Genomic DNA, 9,630 nt, shown 5'->3' with positions numbered 1-9,630 from the left:
TATGACAAGTTGGCAGACAAGTTATATATGTGCCCTGAGCAATATATGCACCCTGTTTATATATCCTTAAGCTAGCCAGCTGCCTTCAGGTAGGGAGCAGCGAGCCAATGGTTGAAGGCAGACTCAACAGCCTGTCTGGCCAACTTCTAAATGAGGGAGGGTAGTGCTTTTTCTATTTGCTTTAGGCAGCAAAACACTTTTTTTTAGCCTAAGCCATGAAGAGGAAAACAAGCAAGAACAAGCCATCAGCTGCCTGAGGTAGAGCAGCAAATTCACATCTTCTGACTTGCCCAGCTTCAGGGCAAAGTAACCAAGGCCACCCAAGCTCTGGCAGCTAAGACGGAACATTTCAAGCTCATTTCTCTCCTCCCTCCCTGATGGTAAGAATGTATTGGTATATAATAAGTAACAGTTTGTTGTCTTTCCATGGCAACTCAAAACTGATAACGCTCACTTAGGGCACACCCAGATGACCAGTTTGTTATCTTCCAATCCACAAGGCACAAAGTATGGCAGCACAAAATTGTTCTGTTTACATAGCTGATTTCTACCCTATTATGGACCCTGGTCACTGCCTCATCAATGAAGCTGATAAGTGATATTGTTCTACCACTTTGCTATGGGGCAAATTAAGGTACAATGATTGATGGTTTTTCTAGGGCTGGAAAAATATCTAGCAATTGCTCTATCTACCAATTGCTCTCCTTAATATCGCTAGAGAGTGAGGCTTGGAGAAGTGAAAATTGGTAGACAGCTGGAGCACCGCAAAGGGATGGGATGGCAGAAGCTTTAACCGGCTTCACTCAATAACATAACCAACTGTGAGTTCATGGCCTTTGGCCTGAACTACTCTGCAAAGCAAACCTGTCAGTCAAGGATCACTCTGGGGGATAATGCAAGCTCAAGTGTCTGCACCACCCTACTGTGTAAATGATCAGCAATGTGAAATGCTGAACGGCACGGGCCTTTCGATCTGCTACATCCCATTAAATGATCTGATGGTCAGTTGGAGCACTTCTTTCTAATCAGCCGGTGTAGGAAAAAAACTGCTTTTAGAGCCCCATCTTTCTCCCTGGCAAAAGCAACCAAAAATCCAAAGAAAAATATGCATTCATTTCTTCTTTTTCTTTGTTCCCATCTGAGTTTGTTATCTCTGACTTCCTTGTTCCTTTTTTATTTTGTGTGGTTTTCTTGTTTTTAACATTTTTAATCATTTGTGAACTACCTACAATCACTAAGAGTTGAACAGCATATAAATGTTGTTGTTGTTGTTGTTGTTGTTGTTGTTATTATTATTATTATTATTATTATTATTATTATTCATTAGATGTATATGCCCTTCATCCAAAATGGTATTCAAAATATGTAGGAAATTTTTGATTTTTCCTTTAATAGACTGAGAGCATTTTGTCTCATCTAGATTAAGAATCAATGTACTTTCTTCAATACAGGATATTATTGATATCAGATACCTCTTTCCAAACTTTCTTGGATAAATCTGTCATTCCCAGAACAAGCATGTAGATTTAAGAATATCTGAATGAAGGGAATTAAATTTAAAGGAATGTAAAAATTGCAAATTTTTTAGCTGTTGGGAAAAAAGTGGCTTCTCATTGATTTATATCTCAACCACAGGAAAAAGACATTGCACAAAAAGCATTTCTTGCTACTCTTTACAAGATAGCCAGCATCCTTTTCAAGAAAAAGACACCTATAATAGTGGTGGGTTTCAAAAATTTTTACTACCAGTTCTGTGGGCGTGGCTTGGGAGGTGTTGTGTGGCTTGGTGGGTGTGGCAGGGGAAGGATACTGTAAAATCTCCATTCCCTCCCCACTCCAGGGAAAGTTTACTGCAAAATCCCCATTTCCTCCCGATCAGCTGGGACTTGGGAAGCAGAGAATAGATGAGGGCGGGGCCAGTCAGAATTTTTACTACCAGTTCTCCGAACTACTCAAAATTTCCACTACCGGTTCTCCAGAACTGGTCAGAACCTGCTGAAACCCACCTCTGACCTATAGCGACTCTCCTCTATGTACAGAAATTTCCAGAATTCTTTTCCAGCCTCTTCAGATACGGCCAAGAAACATTCCCATTTGCTACCCTGAGCTGCCAGGGAGTTTCTGTGTCTCATCTGAATTAGTAGGAAGGAAAAGGAAAACTCATAAGGCAGCTACAGCTTTTTCTTTGTTGCAAGAATGTCACAAGTGTGGTACATCAAGGGTCAGATTTGAGGAATTTTTTAAAATTGTTCCCAGGTCATTTTTGCTTCACGGAACAAAACATCCAGTGCCACTGCTGAGCCTTTTATGATCTTAATCTCTATTGCAGAATTTCTCAGCCTGGGTGACTTTAAAATGACAACTCAGCTCCTCAAATTCCTCAGCCAGTTTACCACTGTACTAAACCGCACAATGATATCGACATTGACACTGACTAGATTGATCCTCTGTTAATCAGCCACATTAAATGTGAAATTATCAAGATGAAAAGACAACCAGATTGGTCTTTTCTAACCAGGCTTGTACCATTACAGCTGAAAAAAGGCAGTCCTGTGATTTGAATATATAACAGGATTTGTGCATGCTGCATTGACATGATTTGCGAGTCACACTTGCATCAATGCCCTTTTGCATAAAGTATATTCTGTATGCAATTGGCCTCACCCTGTAGTGAGTATGGTGTTCAGAAAAGAATCCCAGATGATACTGATTTTTTCTAATCTATTCCTTGAACAGGAAAGGTTATATGCATCCCAGTCCCAGAAAAGTTTCCAGATTGCTTAACCTTTAAGTTCCATGGTCGACAGAAAAAAAATCACAGGCATGTCAAAACAAGGCATGGATCTTATTTATCAGCGAATACTGACATGTATGCAGAATGAGGGTGAAATTATGCCACCCTGAGGCCAAGTAAGAAAGGATGGAAGGAAAGCAAAGTTTCTCAGCTTCTGCTCTGCTTTTTATCTGCTCATACAGATTTCGGTAATATTTTGGCTTCACTTTTCCCACCATCTTCTTAGCTCATTCAGCAATAAGGTATGAAAATTGTTTGCCAGATGCTCCTGAAAAAATGTAACCCAGGAAGTGACAAGAATTTGTACTATTTCTTTTCTGGGTTGCTGATTATGAAATAATTCTTATCTCCTTTTGATTCCTTGCACTTGGGAATGGGGAACTATAGGTAGTCCTTGATTTACAGCCATTTGTGTAGTTCAAAGTTACCATAGCACTGAAAAAAGTGAGCTATGGTTGTTTTTTACACCTACAACCATTGCAGCATCCCCATGGTCACATGATCAAAATTCAGATGCTTGGAAACTGATTCATATGTTTGACGGCTGCAGTATATTGGGGTCATGTGATCACCTTCTGCAACTTTCTCAGAAGCAAAGACATTGGGGAAGCCAGATTCACTTAACAACCCTGTTACTAACTTAACAACTACAGTTATTCACTTATCTGTGGCAAAAATAGAGACCTTCAAGTTTCTAGGTTCTATCATATCTCAAGACTGAAAATGGACACCTAAAATCAAAAATGTCATCAAAAAAGCACAACAAAGAATGTTCTTTTTGCGCCAAGTCAAAAAGCTCAGACTGCCCAAAGAGCTGCTAATACAGTTCTACAAAGGAATTATTGAGTCTGTCATCTGCACCTCTATAACTGTCTGGTTTGGCTCTGCAACCAAACAAGACAGATACAGACTTCAACAGATCATTAGAACTGCAGAAAAAACAATTGCTACCAACCTGCCTTCCATTGAGGACCTGTATACTGCACGAGTCAAAAAGAGGGCTGAGAAAATATCTACAGACCCCTCACATCCTGGACATAAATTGTTTCAACTTCTACTCTCAAAATGACGCTATAGGGCCATGATGGCGAATTTATGGCTTGCGTGCCACAGGTGGCACACAGAGCCCTCTCTGTGGGCACGTGAGCAGTCACCCCACAGCATGCCTCCCACCAGCCAGCTAATTTACTAAGAGCCTTGATAGTTCAGTGGTCTAAGCACCCTGTTATTAACATAGCTGCCTGCAATTACTGCTGGTTCGAATCTCTCCAAGGCTCAAGGTTGACTCAGCCTTCCATCCTTTCAAAGGTAGGTGAAATGAGGACCCAGATTGTGGGGGCAATAAGCTGACTTTGTATAAAATATACAAAAGTATGAAGGCTATTGCTTAACGCATTGTAAGCCGCCCTGAGTCTCCGGAGAAGGGCGGCATATAAATCAAATTTAAAAAAAAAATTTTGGATCTCTGCCGTGGAGAGGGGCAGGGGCAGAGGCAGGGGCACATGTGCGGGGAGCCAAGGCGGGGCGCATGCAGGAGATGCTGGAGGATGTGCGGGAGGCAGGGCGCCGGGGGCAGGGTGTATATCTGAGTGTACATGCCTCCTGAAATGTATTTTGGATTAGAACAGTCTTTCAGAAAAAGGAATCAAGGTCTGAAAAGAAAAGAATTTGTACACACAATCTAAAACTCTTCAACTAAATCAATAGGAGAACATACAATTTTTATTTATAATAATAAATGTATTTACAGCCAAAGGATCCATGTAGGAAATTACAAATATAATTTAAAGTTTGGCATTAGATAAAACAGTTTAACAAAAAATGAGAAACACTACATGTTATGTATTTTATATAGCCGTGATGGCGAACCTATGGCATGCGGAGCCATATTGGTGGGCACACGAGCATTGCCCTAGCTCAGCTGCAGCGCACATGAGCGTGCAGGCCAACTGATTTTCAGGCCTTCCGGGCACACTAGAAGTTGGCAAACGGGCCGTTTCCGGCCTCCAGAGGGCCTCCAGGAGGGTGGGGAAGGCTGTTTTCACTCCTAGAAAGCACAGGGTGGTTGCACAGGCATGCGTGGGGGGGTGGGGCGCATTGAATTGTGGGTGTGGGCACGCACGTGTGTGACCCCCCCGCGCTCCCACCGCTTTTGGCACGTGATGGCAAAAAGGTTATCCATCACTGGTATATAATGTATAGTTTTCAGTTGAAGTTCTCATTCTAGCCCTCTGTTGGAGCGGGAAAATACTCTCTCCTAATTGGTTGTTTGGCTGATCAGTTTCATATAAAAGGAGCTGTGTCAGCCAGGGAGTCGTCGTTGCCTCACATGCAATATTGAATAAAGAACTGTTATAAATCACTCCACCCAGAACATAACACTACAGAAAACATCTAAAACTCTAGCTTATTGAGGTGTTATCAAAGACCTTGTTTTTATAGCTATAGTTAAAAATCTGTTGCCTCTATAATTATAGGAATTTCATTTGAGAGCAAAATTTTAACATACTGAGAAATATCTCTTCTTGTCCTGATTTTAAAATAGACCAGATAATACCCTGCCTAAAACTCTTGTAAAATTCACAGCACAATGAAGTACTGTTTCAAGTACTTATTTTTTGAAATACTGTTTCAAGATGAATACCACAAAGGGGACAATATCTTTGACAGATAGGGATCTTTTGAAATCTATCATGTACCATTTTTTAAGATTTATTGTGTCCTGCCTTTATTATTTTTATAAATAACAACTCAAGGAGGTAAACATATTTAATACTTCTTCCTCTTCCTATTTTCCTCACAACAAAACCTGTGTGAGGTGGGTTAAGCTTAAAGAGAGTAACTGGCTTTCTTGGATATGGCAAGACTAGACACTCAAAGTCTCCTGATTTCCAGCCTGGTGTTTTAACCCCTAGACCAAACTGGCACTATTTATCTATTTGATGGCTTTTGATCTTTGATTATTTAATCTGGCTTTTGAAAAGGCTCTTCTGTATTTAATTACATGTGAAATAAAGATAAATATGGAGCTGAACAATATATTTGCAATTCCAAAAGTAGATAAGACGGCAATTTGGTTGCAATATCAGCCACCTGATTGAGTGCCAGTGTTAATTTTTATTTATTATTTGTTCTCTTTTATTAAGGAATCTTCATGCTTCACTTAATATCCTTTGTACAAATAAATGTTAGATTTTATATTTTCAAAAATATGCATCAACATTGCTTACTTGTTTCCAAACCTCCTGAAAATGTTTTACTGAGCCAGTTTTCAGCATCTCTATCCTTTCTCATATTCTATAAATAAGTGTAGACTATATGACTTCAGCAGCATCATTTGGTTATTTGTTATTGGGTTTTTTTAACTAAATTATCTGATTGAGATTTCTGGGAAATCTGGAAGTTTCCATACTTTATCTTGCTCTTTGAGTTGCTAAGCAGCTGGCTTCAAAATAGTTCTTGGATAAGAAGTTATCCAGAAATCTGAGAACCGTAGACTAGATTGGAAAATTGAAAAACAAGAAGAAGGCAAGAGTGAACCATTTCTGATTTATTGCCAAGAAAAAAAATGTGTTCCAGTAATCATTAGGAGCTCAATTCCAAGGAGTCTTTATATTAATAGCATAGTCTAATACAGAATAAACACAACAAACTTTGCTTACTTAAACTAATTTAAAATTAAGGGACTTGTATTTTCAGATAGTAAAGCCAAAATGAGGACTTCATGATTACTCTGAACTTCCTAAAGATATCTGTGCTAATGGGATAGTTTGTTCTGTGAATAAAAAATATTTTATCACCTCTTTTGGCTAGGATGTAGCAGCAACTGAATTTGCCTTCTAATTTTTTAATGTATACAGATAACACTGTATACATTGGTGTTAGAAAATACATGTCAATAGAACAATGGAAAATGTATGGTGATGAGTTGCATCCCCTAATAAGGCTGTCACTCCAATAATAATCAATATGTCATATTTTAATATTATGCTGTAACTTAACTGCAAACCAGCATGGGGAAACATTGGAAATGCTTCATTAAAGAGAGGCCCAAGTGGGACAAATACAGTATATGAGGTCTTTCATTGATAATGGTTTGAGGTCCTAGAAATCAAGTGATGCATTGGTGGCTATATTTGAAAGCATGAACAGGACAAAACAAAAACTAAATTTAATATAATTTAAATTTCTTGTACTTATCTATTCCTAGAATTTAATAATTTCTCCCTTCTATAACATTAAAAGTTACAGTTCGCTAACAATTTTGAGCTATATTCACAAAACTGTTTTGTTTGGTCTTATTCCTAGATTCAAGCTATTATGCCAACCCAGAAATCTACTCAGTTTCCAAGCCCAACAATTGGGTCAGTTGTTCATTAAACTACTTTCTCCCAGTTAGAGTTGTAAAAACTAGAAATCCAAATACTTCTAATCCACTGGCCTTCCACTGCCAGTTAAGAAATGAGGCCCTAGGTAAAAAGCAGCTGAAATTTTGTAGTCATGCCATTATATAATGTATTACAAAGGCTAAAGAGCCATAGAAATGTTTCCTAAACATAGACTGGTTGCAGCTTTCAAATTATTTTCACTACTCCCAGAGGTGCTTTTTTCAAAAGGCAACTGGTCTTCCTTTGTTTTTCCTTGAAGATGGTTCACTTCTCATCCAAGAAGCTTCTTCAGTTCTGACTGTCAGAATAGAAGCTTCTTGAATGAGAAATGAAATGTCTTCAAGGAAAAATAAAGAAAGTCCAGTTGTCTTTTGAAAAAGCACCTTTGGGACAACCATGACCTAGGTGACCGAGAATCTCCATAGACATTCTCACTACTGCTGCCTGGCTAATTTGGAAGGGTGTGTTGATAAAATGAAAGCCTACTTGTACTCTCTGGCACAAAAGCTTGTAGGATACCAGGCAGGACTATTTTCCAAAATTGTAATCCTTGAGGCAGTCCACATTATTGTGTGCTTCTAGAGCCAACATAAAGGCATTTACACTGAGTAAATAGCTATGGGTTAAGTATATTGTGTGTTTGTGTGTGTGTGGTCTTAGATTAATTCTTGAAACTGTACCCAAGCTCTGCAGTTCGATATTATGCACCCTTATGTAAGAATATTTTATTCCCTATAGAGTTAAGATCAGAAATATTGAGAAAATACTTAACAGATAGGAATATACATTTGTATGGTTGCTGCTGCAGTACTTTAAAACGACCTGTTGCATCACCAATGCCAGCTGTGTTTGCACAAAAGGTGGGGTGGAAAGGTGGAAAACAACAAGAAGTTGTGGTCCTGCTATTTGACAGCAAACCAAAATAAGTGAGTCAAAAGATATATACGGAAATAAGGCAGGTTGAATTTTATGAGCAACTTCCTCCAAGTCTGGCATCAACATTGCTCATTCTCAGCAGGGTTCAGTTAGGCAGAGCATATACTTCATGTTGTATTATGCATAAATATGTGCTTATTTTGAAAAGCACACAGCAGGATTAAAATGTAAAATTGGATTAGATTTGCCTGTTTCAAATTTTTCCATTTTTGTGTTTTCAAATGTTTAAGAAAATATGAGCTCCTCAAATGCGTTTATAGTCATCAGCATTGCATTCTGTATTTGTAACTGATTTAGTGAAGAAATAATGTGTTGGATATTTTAAACCGAGGTAGTTTTAAACTATAGGCTAAAGCAAAAATATAAATCAAGTTGATAATATGAACCAGCTGGTTTCTGTGAGAATTTGTGGCAGAATGGGGACAGAGAGCAACAAATATAGCAACTTCAGTCCACCTATTTTTTCCATCCTTTGCACTGCATATTAAATATAAGGGAATACTTTCCTTTGCAGATCTAAATTGACATTTATAGCTTATAGAGCATGTCATCTAACAAGTCTTTGTACTTGCTACTTTCAAACTGCTCAATAGGGAAGCCCCCTTTCTTCTAATCTGCAGATCTTGCCCACTGGGCATTTGAACTTTTACAAGGTACTAAACTAGCAAAAACCTGTTAATTCCCTCTCCACGAAAATAAAACAATTTGGTTTTTCCTCTCCCTTTTAACTGATAATCCATGTATTCGTATGGAGCTACTTCGTTTGCTTGCAAAAGGGAAGAAAAGAAAAGCCTTCTGAGATCCTGTTGATGGAGAAGGAAAATAAATAATTATAACATGTAAACAAATACCTGTGGATGGAGCAGCAGTGGGGCAATACAGTATATGAAACCTTCCTGAAGAAGCCTTCCTAAATAGCAACAAATATGTTATGGCAGCAGCAAGAAAGCTGCATTCAGAAGCCCTCCCAAACCTGATGGTATTGCTTTACGCTCAATACAAAAATCTTTCTGTACCATTTAGAGAGATCAGTGAAAAGTAATGAATTCACAAATACCAATATATGGCTACTCCATGAATGAGGAAGTAGATGCAATACTTTTACAGGTCCGGGAAGAAAAAATTGATTGCATATCTGTAACCTTCTGGTTACAGATGGAAATAAAATTCTGAAGCTCTGTACAGACATGGGGAGATATGGTTTTAAGGATGGCCAATAGGATCAGACCCATTTGAACATAAGGGGGAATGATTTTTCCATAGGGCTGCACTAGAGATGGGTTTCAGCAGGTTCTGACCAGTTCTGGAGAACCAGTAGCGGAAATTTTGAGTAGTTCGGAGAACCGGTAATAAAAATTCTTACTGGCCCCGCCCCCATCTATTCTCTGCCTCCCAAGTCCCAGCTGATTGGGAGGAAAAGGGGATTTTGCAGTAACCTTCCCTGGAGTGGGGTGGGAATGGAGATTTTACAGTATCCTTCCCCTGCCACGCCCACCAAGCCATGCCCACCAA

This window comes from Pituophis catenifer, unplaced genomic scaffold (assembly GCF_029215685.1).
Source record: "Pituophis catenifer annectens isolate HBS135680 unplaced genomic scaffold, rPitCat1.0.hap2 SCAF_7, whole genome shotgun sequence".
Taxonomy (NCBI): domain Eukaryota; kingdom Metazoa; phylum Chordata; class Lepidosauria; order Squamata; family Colubridae; genus Pituophis; species Pituophis catenifer.
This window is presented reverse-complemented; position numbering follows the sequence as displayed.